We start from the raw sequence: 18,803 nt of genomic DNA, 5'->3' as shown, positions 1-18,803 counted from the left end.
CTCTTTCCCCTTTATCAATCTGCTCCTGGTTTTGTAAGGGGCTGTCACACAAAAAGGAATCCTCATCAACTCAGCAATTTTTCTTTTTATCCTTCTGTACCCATTGAATAGATGTGGGGCCCCAAAATTACAAAACAATATGAAGGAGGTATAGTAGGCGAAAGGAAAAAAAAAAGGAGGGTGCTGTTTTAAATGTGTTTTTTTTTTCTTTTTTGCAAAAATACCGTTGGCTTCTTTCATTCCAGGAAACTGTTAACCTTTCCTGGCTCTGTGGCATCCATTCCTCACGTGTCTACACTAAGTGGACTCTGGCAGACTCTTTAATGTTGACATGACGTGTCTTTTGTCAAGGCAGAAAAGGAAACACTTCCCTGCATTATTCTACTATTCTCTAAAGAAAATGGAGGTGGAAAAAATAAAGGCCAGGTCGAAACCATCTATGTGTTGTGACATACTTCAGCTTCCATGAACTTTGGGATGATTACACATTATACTAATTAGCATTTAGATATTTAAAGGATTTTACCTGCTGTTATAGTCTGTATATGACTTCTGTGAATGCCAAGTTCTTTTGTCTCAGAGGGAAGGAGTGAGTTTAAAAGTCAATTTGAGATGGCAGAACTTAATTTGACAGGGAGAAGGGAAATAGGCATATATTAAGCCATACATATCTTGATAGCTTGCAAAGTGACAGCCATTCCTTTTTATTGCTGAATGACATTTAATTTTATTTATTTTCCAGTTTGGCCAACCACAGACTGGGTGAGTAATTATAAAAAAAAAAAACTGATTTGGGGAAGTCTCCTTTAAGAAATGTGATAATAATGCCCTAGCCAGTTTGGTTCAGTGGATAGAGTGTCAACCTACGGACTGAAGGGTCCCAGGTTTGATTCTGGCCAAGGGTGCACACCTGGGTTATGGACTCAATTTCAGTAGGGTACATGCAGGAGGTAGCTAATCAATGATTCTCTCTCATGATTGATGTTTCTATCTCTCTCTCACTCTCCCTTCCTCTCTGAAATCAATAAAGAAATATATTCTATATAATAAAAGCCAAATATGCAAATCAACTGAATGGTGGAATGACCAGTCGCTATGGTGTGCACAGACTACCAGGGGGCAGACGCTCAATGCAGGAGCTGGCCCCTGGTGGTCAGTGCACTCACACAGCGGGGAGCGCCACTCAGCCAGAAGCCAGGCTCATGGCTGGCGAGCACAGTGGCAGCTGCAGGAACCATTCCCGCCTCTGTGGCAGTGCGAAGGAGCAGCGAGCCAAGGTAAGAGGCATCGAGCAGGAGTGCAGTAAAGAGCGAGGGGTCCGGGGCTGCGGGAGGGTGCAGGCAGGGCTGATAGACTTCCCCCCGGTGTATTTCATACACCAGGCCTCTTGGCTTCCGGCACTGGCTTTCCTCTGGGATCTGGGACCCAGGCTTCCCTCTGGCTGCTGGCAGGCACCCGGGACCCGGGCTTCCCTTGCAGACCTGGCTTTCTCCAGGAAGGTCATCTGGTCTACTTAACATATTATGCTTTTATTATTAAAGACTAGAAGCCTTTAGGGTCCCTAGGACTAGCTTGCGATCAGGGCCATTTTCCCCAGCTGCCACCACCCACCCACCCAGGATCTCAGTTTGCCACTGGGAAATGGGAGCCTGATAGCCAGGGAGGAGGGACGGAGAGGTCAGTTGGTTCCACCCGCTCATGGCCCCAGGACTGCTGCAGTCGCCCTCTATGTGTGGGGTGACCAGTGGGGTGGGGGCCTTGGCCTGTGGCCTCCCACATCCCCCACCACCCACCCCAATTCCCCCTTCACCATGTGGCAATCAGAGCCTGTGGGCCAGGGGAGGGACCAAGAAGTCGGCCATTCCACCCACTCGCCAGTCCCACCCACCACCACCACCCACCCCAGCTCCCCGTTCACCATCCAGCAATAGGAGCCTGTCCAGGAGGGAGGGGGAGAGATGGAGAGATAGTCAGTGCACTTCATAGTGACTGGTCGAGTGGTCATTCTGGTCGTTCTGCCATTATGGTCACTGGTCTTTTATTATATAGGATGAGATAATGGACTGTTTATTCTTTTTTGATCAGCCATTAATCATTCATTTCTGGGTGGTTTAGTATAGTGAGAGCTTTTGTTTTTATAAGCTGAGGTTTTAATCTGAGAATTCCAACAAAACACTGAGCCTTTTGCTGGTATTCCCCATTCCCACCCAAAGCCCTAAGCAAACACAAATCTATTTTGTGTCTATAAATTTGCCTTTTCTGTGCATTTCATATACATGGACTCACATAATATGTAGTCTTTTATATCTGGCTTCTTTCACTTAGTATAATGTTTTTCTAGTCCATCCCTGTTGTAGCATGTATCAGTATTCTGTTCCTTTTACTGCTAAGTGGTATTTCATTTTATGGTTATACCACATTATTTGTTTATCAAATTTTTAGGAGGTGAGCTTCAGAGTCATTCTAGTTTGGGCTACTATGAATAATGCTGCTATGAATATTGGGTACATGATTTTTTGGGGTATAAACACATTTTTATTTCTTTTGAATTCTTAATAGTATAGTAGCTAGGTCATGTGGCAAGTTTATATTTAACACTGTAACTGCCAAACTGTTTTCTAATTCCCCCTTCACCATGTGGCAATCAAGCTCAGTTGATTGGAGCATTGTCCCATACACCAGAAGGTTGAGGGTTTAATCCAGCCATGGGCAAACTATGGCCCGCGGGCCGTATCCGGCCCGTTTGAAATGAATAAAACTATTGAAAAAAAAGACCATACCCTTTTATGTAATGATGTTTACTTTGAATTTATATTAGTTCACACAAACACTCCATCCATGCTTTTGTTCCGGCCCTCGAGTCAAAAAGTTTGCCCACCCCTGGTTTAATCCCTGGTCTGATAGTGTACAGGAGGCAACCAGTTGATGTTTCTCTCACATATTGATGTTTCTCTCTCTCTAAAATAAAACATAAAATAAAATAAAAAAAACATATCCACGAGTGGGGATTAAAGTAGCTATAAAAATAAATAAATAAATAAATAATAAAGTAGTTGTATCATTTTACATTCCTACCAACAATGTATAAGCATTCAAGTTTCTCAATGTTTATCAAAACTTGTTTTGTTTTCACTAAAAGGTGTGCTATCATATCTCCTTGAGGTTTTAGTTTTATTTACCTAATGACTAAAGATGATATTTTAATGTGCCTATTAGTTATTCATATAACTAATGCTCCTTAGTAAAATGCTCATTCAAATCCCTTTCTAATTTTTAAGTTTTTGTTCATCTTCTTATTGAGTTCTATGTGTTATTTATCCAAATTCTTACCAGATAGGTGATTATGAAAATGTATTCTCCCATTATGTTGCTTGCATTTTTGTTTTCTGATTATCTTTTGAAGTGCAATCATTTTATGTTTTAATGAAATTCATTTATCTCATTTTTTTTTATATTATCGGCTCTGCTTTTGGTGTTATATATAAGAACATTTGCCCAACCCAAGGTTATTTTCTTTTATTTTTTTTTCTTGTTGAACTTTTATTAGTGGCAGTTCTTATATTTAGGTTTGTGATTGATTTGTTGTTCATTTCTGTAATTAGTGAGATAACAGTTTAAGTATATGTTGTGGACATACAATTATCCCACAACTAGCTATCAACAATCTTAGATTTCTCCATTCAGTGGTCTTGATACCTTTGTCAAAACTTAGTTAATCATAAACATAAGGATCCCCAGGTTTCTGACTTGGATTAATTAGTGGATGATGCTTTTCATTTACTGAATAAAAGTGTTCAGGGGATGGAGCACAATTTGAGTGGGAGTATGATGATATCAAGGAAGAGATGCTAGGTCTCCCCAAGGCAATGCTACAGGTCAAACTAAACCATGCAATTCTTGCATCAAAGGGTAGTTCTACTGACACAAATAGAGTGGACTCTGCCATACAGACCCTGAAGAAGCAATGCATCTTACCTAGCAGGGGTCTTTGAGATTCAGGATCCTGGTGATTTGGAAGGACCTGAAAAATTACCTGCCCTTTCCCTTATATAGAGAACCCATCCTTGGTCTCAGAAAGCTTTTCTTCTTCTTTCATTACTTCGAAAAAAAGAGTAATTGAGAAAAGGGATATTTCAGATAGCTGCCACCTGGATTCCCCTTCAGTTAGGTAAATATTGTGTCAGTTTTCTGCGTATGCAGACATACCGGCAGGCGAGTTTTCTGAATGAGGCAAAAGCTTGATCAGGTTGGCTATTCTAGCTCTAGGCTGTCATTCATTATACCACTACAATTTATCTTGGGACAGAGACAGCTGCCATTATGCTAGCCTTGCATTAAGGTAACCAGTGTAGACAAGAATCAAAGAAAAGCAGTCTATCAGCTGCTGCCCTGTGGTCCATTCAGTATTACCTGCCTTTCCCTTGTATACATTATCATAAAGGAACTACATGCATTCCACTTACGTGTGAAGAGACATTTAAAGACCTTTACAACCAGCACTGTTTGTAATATATTTTGCAAGAAGTTTGATGAAAAAAATGTCAAATTGCCCTATGGAAACTAGTTCTAATAGATGTCATTTCCAAGTTGTTTTCTAAGTCTAGACATTTCCCCAAATATTTGCAATTAGGTGGTCTTCTATAACTTACCTTAACAGTGAAAAATTTTCATTTAGAGGTATTGTCTATATAGCTCTTTTCTTTTTATTTTTTAGCTTCTTTATTTTTTAAAAAATCTTTATTGTTGAAAGTGTTACATATGTCCTCCCCCCCCTTGACCCCTTCTAGCCCACCCCTCACCCCAAGCCTTCACACACTATTGTCTGTGTCCATGGGTTGGTGGGTGGTAAGAGATCAACCAAAGAACTTGTATGCATGTATGTATACAGCCCTTTTCTAACCATGGGTGTGAGGCTAACAATGGTGACTTTCTATAAAAATGTGGCTGAAAAGCATAGTAACAGTTTCATGAACATACTAGAGACCCAGTGCACAAATTCGTGCCTAGGTGGAGTCCCTTGGCCTGGCCGGAGATTGGGGCTAATCGGGGCTGTCTCACTCAGTTCTGATTGGGGCTGGCCGGGTAGGGGGCATGGACTGTGGGAGGTTGGCCGGCCACAGGATGTTGGCTGTGGGAGAGCACTGACCACCAGGGGGCAGCTCCTGCATTGAGTATCTGCCCCCTGGTGGTCAGTGCACATCATAGCTACTGGCCTGTTGTTTGGTTGTCTGGTTGTCTGGTCATAATGGTCACTTAGGCTTTTATATATATAGACTAGAGGCCTGGTGCAGGAATCGGTGCAGCGGTGGGGTTCCTCGGCGTGGCCTGTGGCGATCAGGCTGAAACTGGCAGTCCAATGCCGCCTGCTGCTCCTGCCTGCCACTCCCACTCATCCCAGCCCTGCTGCTCCTGCTGTGGGCTTGTGCCCAGTCAGTCCTGATCAGGAGAGGCGCACTTGCCAGCTCTGAGCCCTGCACCTGGCGCCCAATGGTCAGCTGGGCGACATACCCACTGTGGGAGTGCGCTGACCACCAGGGAGCAGTTCCTGCATTGAGTGCCTGCCCCCTGGAGTCAGTGTGCATCATAGTGACTGGTCGAGTGGTCAACTGGTCATTTGGTTGTTCAGTCATTTGGTCACTTAGGCTCTTATATATATAGATGTCTTATATATGAATCAGGATGTGAATTCAAAGGCTACCGTTGGGAACTCTCCTTGTATGCAAAATAACATCCACTTCTCAGATGAATATTTTAAAAAAAGGGCCCAACTAGTATTGCTCAGTGGTTGAGCATCGGCCCATGAACCAGGAGTTCACAGGTTCAATTCCCAGTCAGGGCACGTGCCTGGGTTACAGGATTGATCCCCAGGCGGGGGCGTGCTGGAGGTAGCCAATTAATGATTCTCTCTCATCATTGATGATTCTATCTCCCTCTCCCTTCCTCTCTGAAATTAATAAAAAATATATTTTTTGAAAAAAGGAAAAACTTCAGTCAGAGCAGTGTGTGAAGAGCCTCTTGATATCTGCTGTGAATCTATGAGAGGAAAGGACATCTGGTTGTGCTTTTCACATTTGAACTTGGGCACCTTCTACTGTGTCTGCTGCTCTCTGATCTCAGTGGAGAGCTGAGAGTGAAATCCAGGCAATCTGTTGGCACACAGATGCAGAATGACTGCAATATTCTTCTTTTACATTCCAGTTTATCCTGGTTGCCTCTAGTGACTGAGAGATAAGGAGCTGCCATTTGCACTCCCAAAAGAAGCAGATGAAAATCAGTATGCGCAGAACTTTTAAAGTGGCAGCAGGCCTCAACTTTGATCTCTTTGAGCTTTACTTACTGCTTCACCAGATGGACCCAAGTCTCTCATCTAGTCCCACTGAGCAACTCCTTTACATTCACTGTTACTTATTTGGTGCAACTGCATTAAATAGTTTTGACCACATGTGTGGGAAGCAGCCTATATTCTAAAAAGAAGGATATATAATTATTAGTGTCACTGCTGGGCAGTAAAAATATAAGTAATTTCTTTATCAGAATACATATAATCAAGGAGTACTGATGAGTCATGCTTTTATATAAAGCTTCTTTTCTTGATGTTTATCTGACACCTGCATAGACGTTCAGTTAATGAGGAAGGTGAAGGTCATACTCTGGGCTAAGCTGATGGCATTCCCATCGAACTTGACAGAATGGTAGCTATAGGAGATTTTTGTTTGTTTGTTTATTTTGTGGCTTCCTCTTCTTCCCAAAGCTCATAATTTGTGGCATATGTCCTTCCCAAGGAGGGCCAGTCTCATTAAAACTCCTGTCGCTGCCCTAGCTGGCTTGGCTCAGTGGCTAGAGCATAGGCCTGAGGACAGAAGGGTCCCAGGTTCAATTCCAGTCAAGGGTATATGCCCGGGTTGTGGGCTCCATCCCTAGTAGGGAGCATGCAGGAGGCAGGTAATGTGATTCTCTCTCATCATTGATGTTTCTATTTCTCTCTTCCTCTCCCTTTCTCTTTGAAATCAATAAAAATGTATAAAAATAAACAAATAAAATAAAAGCTGTTGAGCAAAATAGGTTACTTTAAAAAAAGAAATAAAAGAATTATGGCTGACAGAATAAGGTGGTCTTCCATGGATAGTAACCAGAGCTCTTCTGGAAAAAACATCCAGAAGAACTGCAAGGACATGAATTATTGACCCCAAAAGTAATCAGAAATTTATATATATATTATATTCTCAAATGTGATTAAAGAAGTAGGGAGGGTATGTAATGTAATGCAAGAAAGAAGGAGTTGTGCTATGGATTCCAATATTCACTGGGTAATCTGGCATGGTATTCTACCCATCCATGTTGATAAAATTTAACCCTGTATGAAATGATGAGCTTTGATACCTTGACTAAATGCTTTGAGAAATTTTATGGAATTTTAAAAATTCAAATAATTTTTCAAGAAGATTGCATGAAAAAATGTACTCTATATAAACATAATGTCCTGTATTAAAAAATAACACACTCTGTATATTCTCTCTCCGTAGAATCTAGGGGTTTGTTCTATGCTTTCTGTTTCCTTTCCTGCTCTCTCTCTCTCTCTCTCTCTCTCTCTCTCTCTCTCTCTCTCTCTCTCCTCTCTTTGCCCAAACATCATTTTGTAGAGAGAACAGTCTCCTCTACAGAGGTGTTGGAAACAAATAGGTACTTGAAGGCTTCTCTTGCGCTCCGGTGCTTTAGTCTTTGATTATCTTAAAGTTGGCAATTAGTTTCGCATTATCCACAGAAGCTGCTTTTATGATGAGGGAAGATTAAATCGTGTGCTGGGACGGTTGCCATTGGAGTCTTATTCTTCGTTTGTAATGCCTTATCACCTTCATATTTTTGTGGCTTGGATCATAGAGCAAAGGTATTTATTTAGTTTCCCAATATGGATGCTCTGAAACGAGCTCCTTGAAAGCAGTAAGAATTTGATAACACTTCAGCAGAGAGCAGTGGCTACACTGAAGGCTTAGTTTCTTTGCTTAACCTGAACTCCAGTTCATAAGGTATTGTCATTATTTTATTATTAGTATCACCATTATTATTATGACTAGTAATGGTATTCATTAAGCTCTCATCATCTATTGATATATTCAAAAATGTATAAAGCTAACTTCATTCTATAAATAAAAAGAACTGAGCCAGAGAGTTTGAGTCAGAGGCCTGTCACATGACTAGTAAGATTTGTGATTGGTTATATGTGATTTCAAAACCCGTGTGCTTTTTTTTAACTATATTTTTATTGATTTCAGAGAGGAAGAGAAAAGGAGAGAGAGATAGAAACATCAATGATGAGAGAGAATCATTGATCTGCTGCCTCCTGCACACCCCATACTGAGAATTGAGCCCACAACCTGGGAATGTGCCCTGATCAGGAATCAAACCATGACCTCCTGATTCATAGGTCAATGTAAACCACTTAGCAACACCAGCTGGGCAAAACCCATGCACTTTCCATTATATTCAGTTGCTACAAGTTTGGATTCATAATAAAAGTGAACATCTTTTCCACTACATTTGACATTTGTGGAATTTAATAAACTTTGGAAGGTTGGGACATATGCAAACAAAGACATATAAATAAATGTTACATGGGGCAATACTTGTAATGCAGGACATAAGGATGGCAAACGAAATAAAAAAGAAAAGGTGCTTACATGTTGAAATTAAACTGTTTTATTAATAATTATTAATGTATTCTGTAGGGTCCATAGCATTTACAATGGCGTCTATATATGTGATCTTGGAATTCTAGCAAAGTGTATATTATCTAATCTATCTTGTATACTTGGACATTGAAACCCAAGGGACATGAGCAGCCAGCCTAAAATAGATAGCCACTAAAATAGTCACACACAATATATTTGGTAGCCTTTATGTATGTGTTGTATGCTTTAAGGAAACAGTTGTGAGCAGTATAGTCAAGGGTGCACTTACATTCGTGTAAGGGAGGATAGTTTGGCAGTTATTGAATGTAATAAGTTTGAAGTATAATAAGCATGAATATGTCAGGTAATCAGCTGCTATGAAGAAAATGAAGCAAGGAATTGGAATAGTGACTAGACTTAGAGATGCAAGAAGGAGAAGAGGACTTGGTGCTTTAGACGATAGAGTTGAAGAAGTCATCTTTTCTATCACGTTTGGAGTTGAGCAAAAGAGAGACATTTTAAAAAGAGTCTGATGCAGGAAGAAAAAGCTCAAATACCCAGAGGAAAGAATCAGGGAGCTAAAAGGAAACTCTGAGTTTTAGAACACAGAGAACACAATGCAAAACGGTGGCACAGGTTAGATTATGCGGGGCCTCTGGGAACATGAGAAGAGATTGGAGTTTATCCTGTTTCTTCGTTTTATTCTGCTTGTTATGTATAAAGGAAATTGGAAGACATTGGAGAATTTAAGCAAGATGATGTTATTATCTGATATAAATGTATAGCAAAATTACTCTGAATTATAAACAAGTGTGTAGGAATGCAGGGAGATCGCTTCAGTAGCCATGGTAGCAATATAAACAAACCATGATGGTGACTGGTGACGTGGCTTAGAGTGATTACAGTGGCATTGAAAAGATTTAGGTGGATATATATTGAAAACATAACTGAAAAGACATGTTGATTGATTGGGAGTGGGGATGAGGGAAATTGAAAAATGAAGAATTACTTGGGTTTGGTATATGCCATCAGATACCTAGTGCCACTTACTGAGGTGTAGAAGTTGAAGAAAGAGGCAGATTTCCAAAATGAGAAGAACTAGGAGTGGTATGCGAGATATTTTGAAATGCTTATTAGTCATCTAATTAGAAATACTAATAAATGAGTCTAACCTCAGAGAGAGATCTGGGCTGAAGAAATGCGGGAGGCATTAGCACATACATATTATTTAACATTATGAAACAAAATGAGATGATCTTGGGCAAGGGTATAAATAATGAACTGATGAGGGCCCAGCATTGTAAGTAAATCGATGAGTAAAATACATATTTATAGCAAAAATTGCTTTAAAAAATACAGCAGGGGAGGTAAATAATTAGGGCTTGAAGGCGGGGAAATGTAGAAAAATTTTAAATTATAAAAAAAGAAAGCCACAGTAAGAAAATAAACATTTGAACACAAAGATGAAAGTAAGCAATACTGAGAAATGCAGACATCTATGTGAAAATTAAATCCAGGTGAGGGAACTGTGAGTGCAAAGTTTCTAAAGTAGAATCTTCCCAGACCAAAGTTTAGAAAATATTTCAAGGAGGAGAGAGAGAGAAATGGTATCCGATGCTGTAGGTAGGTTACCTCTATGGAGCAAGATTTCTTGATTTTGACAAGAGCAGCTCAGTAGAGTGACGGGGAAGAAAGCCTGGTTGGAATGAGTATGAGTTAGAAGGGGAGGGAGTTCATTGTAGATAGAGGACATAGAAAATTCTTTTGAGGAGTTTTGCTATAAAGGGAAGCAGAGAAATGGGATGGTAGCTGGAGGGCAATGGAGTCCAGGGAGGAATTTTTCAAAGATACAACTATAAACGTATGTTTATACATGAACTGGGGATCATCCAGCAGAGAGAATATCGTCAATGAGGAGGGGAGAGAGACGTGTTTAAGTAATGTCCCTGAAGAATGAGAGAGGCTGGGAAGTGATACAAAAGTGGAGGGTATGGTGTTAGAGAAATAGATGTATCAACATAGCCACATGATGTGTGCTGTGGTAGAAGCTTGGAAAAGTTCTTTTCGCTGGATCCTCTTTAGCAAAAAAGGAAACACGTATCAGCCAAGAGGTTGGAGAAGATTTTAGAAATTTGATGAGAGAAGAGAAGGAATGAAACAGTCCTCTAATAAGTGAAAGGACGTGAAAGATCGGATTGTCAGGAAGCACTAGATCCCCCTTGAAATTGGTGGAGTCAGGGTGGGCCCATGACTTTTTCCAGCTCTGCTCAGTTATTCATGGCAGGGTGGGCTGTGTTTGGAGGGACAGATAATGTTCCTTCTTTCAGGAAAGCTTTGGAGAGAGAAGAAAATAAAGCATGAGCAGTGAAAACGAAATTACAGACTGTGCACTAAGTACTATAATCGAATTACAAGTTTCTCAAATAACGCCCTATCGTTCAGCACCTTTTGTTAATAACATTGATGGGGAAAAAATTGATTCCAGACTGGGGCCACTGTCTCTGGGGAGTTTTCACACTCTCCCTATGTCTGTGTGGATTTAGTTGGTCCTCCCGTTACCTCCTACATCCCAAAGATGTGCATGTTAGTTGTGTTGCCATGGCTACATTGTCCCAGTATGAGTGAGCATGGGTGTGGGTCTGACAGGCCCTGGATGAAAGGGCATCTTCTCTGGGTGGGTTCCTTCCTTGTACCTGAGCATCCAAGACAGGATCCCGCCACTCTTAACCCTAAACTGAAAGAAGCAGGCCAGAAAATAATTTTCTTTCTTGTTTTTATTAATCTTTCTTAAATGTATGTATAGCTCCCATTTATTTCAATGTTGAATATTAGAGATGTTTTAGGTCTTTATTTAGAAGTTTGGTGTTGTTTTTGTGACCAAAAAATATGCTGTAGGAACCTAATTCTTGTTTATATCAATTAGGTTTCTATCAATTAATCTGTCATAAAATTGGTTTTGTTATATGCTCTTTCACTTGAAGTCTCAATTTCAAGAAACTCCCTACAATGTTAAGTAAGAACTGACTGTATGTACTTCAGATGCAATAGGAGTTCAAAGTGGAGAGTAAGAATTCAGGTTGACTTGGGTGGTGGGTAAAGAAAGATGGCACATGAAAATAAATGCTTAAAACATTAATAAGTAAATAAAGGTTAAGAACATATATTTCTGAAAATGCTGATATGTTTAGCATCTATTAATTGTCATTATCATTTTGTTCAAAACCAAGATAGAAAGTAGAATCTTGCCCGGCTGACATGGCTCAGTGGTTGAACTTCAATCTATGAACCAGAAGGTCACAGTATGATTACCAGTCAGGGCATATGCCTGGGTTGCAGGCGCTCTCCCTGGTGTAGGGCGTGCAGGAGACAGCTAATCAATGACGCTCTCTCATCATTGATGTTTCTCGCTCTCCCTCTCTCTCATTCTCTCCCCCTTCCTCTCTGAAATAAATACAAATATTAAAAAAGGAAAGTATAATATTTAGTAGTCTGGCAATAGTAATAATAAAGACATATAATATTATTATAATATAGACTATTATATGATTTAAAATATACAATATGATATAGAGTATAGCATAATTTCATTACTTTGATTGATTACTCTTATTTCAATAATGATTACGTAGTGAGCACTGTGGTGTATTTTTATTACTTATCACCTCTCCTTCTCACAAACAAATTTACCTAACAGCTATTATTATTCTTTCCATTTTATTAATAAGGAATCAAAATGCAGGTTGTGAGGTCACTTGCCCAAGATCATAGACCAAGGAATTAGCAGAAATGAAATTCAGACCCAGATGTGTGTGTTGCCTGTATTCTTCCAGATAATCAAAAACAATGCCACAGGCATGGTGTTGGCATAATCGGGACCAAAGGTTTTTATCTGTACCTTTGAATGTGGGGTTGAGCTGCATGGTGATATCTAAAGTACAGCTTTCCCTTAAGGTCCTGTACAAACAGAGAAACATTTTGTGTTTCTTGCCACGTGTTGATTTTCCAAAGTTGGGAGTTGAATGTTGGATTACCTGGAACCATATCTTCCAAAGGAGCAATAAAACTCGGGCTAGAGACCTGCAGTCCTCACAAGTTGACAGTATTGATGATTTCAAAAGTTGGCTCTGTTCGCTCTTTGCATGGAGATTTTAACTGTGTCGCAGAGGGATGGCACTGCCTTTAGACTTCTGTCCTGTCAGAGCAAGATTAGGATTGCAGATCTTATTTGTTTCTTAAGCAATAAGGTCAAGCAAGGGTGGAATTTTCTCTCTGAGTCAATCCCATTAATACTGAGAGAGGTATCAGAAGTTAATGAAACCGAAGCTCCGTTCACAGCTTGTTTATGTCCCTCTGTCATAACAAATAGGCATTCATGATCACAGGGTTTTGGGCGATGATAAAAGCCAGAAGGTGAGAGCCATTCCCCATGGCCTGTCACAGGACAAGTGACACCAGCAGGTTCCAGTGTGAAAATGAAATGTCCTGTTTTCTTCAAGACCAATTGAAATGTACCTCTAACAGACTGTGAAATTGAGTCCTGTTGTTATTGACAACGTGTCATTGTATTGGAGAAAGCTCTGTGAGGGTGGGAGTAGTTGTTGAACAGACTGTGGGAGGTATGCTGAAAGATGGCTGTGTGAAAACAATCACATCGAGTTTTTTTGTTTGTTTGTTTAGCTTTTTTAAGTGGTTGAAAGAAAGTCAAAAGAAAAATCAATCAGACCGAAAAAGTTAAGGACCATATTATTTCACTCATATGAGGGATATAAAATTGAAAGTAACAAGTGGACAAACAAGAAAAATAAAACTCATAGACAGTCAGCAGTATGATAGTTATGAGGGAAGGGGATGGTAAGGGAGTAAAGGGTGTCAGCTATATGTCGAAGGAAAATGATTTGACTTAGGGCAGTGAGCAAAAATGTGATAACCAGATGAAGTATCATAGAATTGTACACTTAAAACCTATACCATCTTCTTACCAATGTCACTACAATAAATTTAATAAGAAATAACATAGAAAATGAAAGCATCCATTTAGGTCATTAAAATGTAATATAAACACAGTTATCTTTGATGAATTCAAGGAAAAAAAACAGACAAATTGTTTATCTCACCCAACTTCAACAACACACAAGTCTCTTCTTGTTTTTCAATCATGTATATTACCAAAGGAAATTTTCAATTCAAAGCTGGCTTTACTTACATCTGAAATATGCCTATCTCTCTACTTGGATAGAGCTATGTTTCTGAGATGTAATGATAAATCTAATTAGTATCAGATGCTCACATTCTGGGACTAAATGAAGTAAAATGACCTTTTTTAAAAAAAAAACATGCAAATCTGTGACTCATGCATAATTGTATATTGTGATTTGGGCAAATTTATATAAAATGACTGTAACATTTATGATCTCACCTGCTTTTCCAGAAATGTGTATTGCTCCATTAAGAGACATTGTATTTCCACTCTCCTTGAGAAAGAGCAGGTCTTTGTGACTAGATTAGAACATAGTCTGCAGTGGAAGCAAGGTTGTGTGATTCCTGAGACTAAATCAAAATAGGGGATACAGCTTCTGCTGGGTGTTATTATGACAAGAAGGGGAGTTAGATCCTGGGTGGCTAAACCTAGAAATGTCTACCTCCAAAAGTCATTTGGGCACCTGCATATCCTGTTAACTAGAAAAAGAAGTACTATCTAATGAGTTAACTGTGCCTTTTAATGGGTTTCTTTTAAGTGTTTCTTTTGATCAGTGCAATGCAGTGCTAATCAATTATGGGAGTTTTCAACTATATAAGAGTTTTTATACTTTGATAACCTTTTGAGAGAGAGAGAGAGAGAGAGAGAGAGAGAGAGAGAGAGAACTTCAAGTCATCTGCAATATTCCCAGTGTTCTCTGTTGTAAAATCTTTGGATGAAGTAATAACTTGGGAGGCTTGGGAATCAACTGGCTTATGATTTATCCAACTGAAAATTAGACTAGATCAACTGGGTAATAATAATAATAATAATAATACATGTTTGGGGAACATGATGCACAGTGGAGGAATAAAAGGAGCATTTTCTTCCCGTTTCCATGAGCTTCAGAGAATGCTTATTAGCCAAGTGACTGATGTGTTACTTTGAGTTGTGTCATTAAACATGTGAAGAACAAGGCTGGTTATGAAACTACTTCAGTGAGGTGGTACACATCCCAGCCTTCAAGAATATTTAGATCACTGGAAAGTCACATTCCTCTAGGCATGTTTTTAAACCAAAGCTTTAGAAATATTATTGTGCTCCTGAAATATTTTGTGTTCTACTGAATATGTTTGCATTTTAATTCAGGGTAAGGATGAGATCAGTGTATCAACATAGTTATCAAATTTATAACCAACTAAAGCACATTAAAAAGTTTAGTATTTTCAGTAAAATTAGGGAAAAAGACAGGGAAGGGAACTAGAAGGAAATTCATGTAATAATTAAAGTTTTGATCAGTTACCTGATTATTTTTTAGGTAGTGGCAAAAAAACAAACAAAAAAACACAAAACAAAACATATAGGCAACCTATAATTATTTCAAAAGTAAGTATTTACAGATAGATGAGACATTCTGTTGGACTTAGTTAAGAAACGGTTTTATGTTTCGTATGATAAAACACACCTGATCTGGGCCGGGGTTTTGTTTGGCTAGTAGTTTATGTTTGGGTAAGGTGCCAGATGTCATGTTTGGACCAAGTCTGTGGGGTTTTAAACTCTGGTTCTCCTCCATAGCAAGGGTATGAATTTAGGACACATTTTTTAAAATTTTCCATTCCTCTATTTCCTCATAAGTAAAATGAGGATAAGAATATCTACCTTCTAGAATTGCTGAAGGATTAAATGTGTTAATATGTGTAATGTGTTTTCAACAGTGCCTGCCACATAGCATAGAAATACTTATTTGGCAGTTTGGCTGGTTATAGAATTCTAAGTTGGAAACCATTGTTTTCTTCCTTCAGAATTTTGAAGACAGTGACCCATTTTTACCCTAGGTTTGAGTATTTTATTGAATTCCAATGTCATTAAAATTCTGAGTCCTTTCTGTGTTCATTGCCTTTTCTCTTCCTAACTGTTTAAATGTTTTCCCCCCAGTATCTTGAAATTCACAAAAACATAGTTTTTAGTGTGAGCATTCTAAAACCACTGTAATGGGTACTGTGAGTGGCCGTTAAATTTTGACATTAATGTGCTATATTTCTGAAAAATTGAATTAATACTTCGATAATTTTATTTCCTCCATGTTTATTCTTCACGCTCTACAACTGCTATTATTTGGATATTAATTTTCTGGGACTTATTCTTTTTTTAAAAAACCTTTCTATTGATTTTTAGAAAGAGAAAGGGAGAGGGAGAGAGAGAAATATCAATGTGAGAGTGAAACAGTGATTGGCTGCCTCCTGCAAGGCCCCTACTGGGACTCAAGCTCTCATCCTGGTTATGTGCCTTGACCTGAAATCGAACCAACACCTTTTCAGTGCTCAGGATCATGCCTAGCCAACTGAGATATACCGGCCAGACTTGGGGCTTATTCTTAAAATGTTCTTCATACTTATCCCATTTTCTATATATTTTCTATTCTCTATCCAAAATCTTTACTTAGCCATCCTATACAATAAAAGCCTATGTGGTCGTGACACCCTCACACTGTAACAACTGATCACCAGGAGGCTGCGTGCGCAGCAGGTGCACATGGATGGGCGGGGCTGTGTGCACGGTGAGGTGCACGTGCGTGGGCAGGGGCTTGATGCTGCATACCTGTAGGTGTTGGCGGGTCTGGATCTGTGTGTGCAGAAGGTGCATGCGGGTGGGCATGCGAGGCTGGATGGTGACTGCTGCTGCAAGGGCCGGGCCGGGCCGAGGCTCAGGCAGCCCCGGCAGCCGGCAGTGGCAGCAGCAGTGGTGTGATGGCGGCGGTGCCTTCCCTTAATCGAGCAGTCGCCTCCCGCAGAGGGAGGCCAGACTGAGGCTTAGGCCCACTCCCCAGGAGCCATCAGTAGGACATCCCTGAGGGCTCCTGGACTGTGAGAGGGGGGAGGCTGGGCTGAGGGACACCCCCCCCACACACACAGTGCATGAATTTTCATGCACCGGGACTCTAGTATTATATAATTATCAATCTATGCAAGATTCCGAAATTGTTGCTGGTTTATATCAAGGTCAAAGAAATAACAGCTTTCTCTTCCTCTTTTTCCTCTTCCTCCTGTTGAAGACTGATTATAATATTTCAACTCCTTCATTACTACTACTTCCAAAGCAATATGTACAACCTCTAGGTTTAGATGCAATGTTTTGGTTTTAGTAGCCTGTTTCTGCATCTAGTATATGTGCACCTCTATCCTCAGTCCAAGGAAATATGAAATAATCTAGAGGTGAAATGGAAAGGTTTTTTTTCATGATCATTTATTAAAAACTCACTATATCATAGGGTATGTTATGTTGGCTTTCTCTTAAAGAACTAGAACAGAAAAAATTACCTTATAAGATAAAATTAGCCTTTTGTCATTTTACAAATAAGAACTTGAAGATCCAGGGAGATAGTAAAATTTAGCAATTAATTTCAAAAAAGGATTTGAGCTGATATTTCACCCTCAAAAACTCATGCTTTAATTTCTACACAGTGATGCTTTGACACAAATAAAAACTTTAAGGACAGTTGACAGTACTGCAGAGAGAAACCCAGCTCATTAGTAGTATCTGAGACATATTAGGTTAATGTGTGCAATACACATCCTTTGAGCAACTACTATGTGCCTGACATATAGTCAAGACAATCTCCTGAGGTGTACAGTTGGCCCGAATTCCAAATTGTTGTGATGTCCCTGACTTCTCTGACACTGTTCTGACAATGGAATGTAGCAAGATAATTTCTCCTAGCTGGAATTCTCACCAGGGAAGGACAGAAAAAGATGCAAGATTATTGTTTTACTTGGGTACAGGGACATTTCATTTCTGTGAGTGCAGAGAAGAATGAATGTGGTGGTGAAAAAGCCTGGTGGATATGTAGTCTGTAGAGTAATCCTCCCCGTGGCCTGTGATGTATTTGAAATATATTTTCCCCATGTGGCAGAGTGGCATCTCATAATGCAAATTCTCCCTTCTTGACCTCTCAATAACTTGCCATAAAATAAAATAATCTTTATGTATGTGATTAATTCAGACATGCCATATTTTAAAACTGTGGAGAGTTTTCATTTATCTATCTATCTATCATTCTATTTATCCCATAAGTTTTATGTTGGACCAAATGAAATTACATATACTACTCAACTGTTTGTGACCTCAAAAATGGTAATAGCATATGGTTCAAAATAAGATTTATTGAACTTTGAAAAAAATTACTGAGAGATTAAAAATGTATTGGACAAAACCATAGAGAATATGAACAAGAAGGTTACACTTTTTTTCCCCCTATATACAACAGATCTTTGTTGAGCATCTCTACCTCTGGGCTCTAAGAATACAGTGGTAAACAAAATATATGGAGTCCATGACTATATGGAGGTTTAATTATTTTGGAAAAATCAAAATATACTTATACTGTAGTGTAAGAAAGAGATAATTGCCATAAATCGGTATTGGAGTTAGAAAGAAGGATATGTCCTTCTCAAATTTCAAAGAGATTGTATGGAGAAGATGATTTTCAGCTTTTCCTTGAGTTATTGAACTGGATCAGTGAAGAAAAACATACCAGGTGGAGGGAACTGTATGTATGCCTAGGTAGGTGTTTGATTCTTATGGGACACAGTTATGAGTACTGCACACAAATCACTTCATTGAGTATAGGTATTGGTCAAGGGTATAACATCTTTGTCCACAGTGGGAGCTCTCCTTGGCTAAATGCTGTCTTCAAAACTTCCCCGGAAGACACCCTTTATAATTAATGGACAAAACAGAGAAGAAGGAATGGGACCTAGAAAACATCAATGCAATTAATTAGAAAAAAGAAGTCGAAGTTCTGCACTTAGACTTTGTTGATTTTTCTCTTCCTCTGTCTCCCAATCTCTCTTAGCTACGAATTTAAAATACTTCCTCATGCCATTGTTTTAAGTAAGTTTAGCATAATGAAACCAAACCTGTTAAGACTGGGTTTTTATCAAAATCTTAATTGTATGGGACAT

Source organism: Myotis davidii, unplaced genomic scaffold (assembly GCF_000327345.1).
Source record: "Myotis davidii unplaced genomic scaffold, ASM32734v1 scaffold265, whole genome shotgun sequence".
NCBI classification, from domain to species: domain Eukaryota; kingdom Metazoa; phylum Chordata; class Mammalia; order Chiroptera; family Vespertilionidae; genus Myotis; species Myotis davidii.
Note: the sequence above shows the minus strand (reverse complement) of the source record.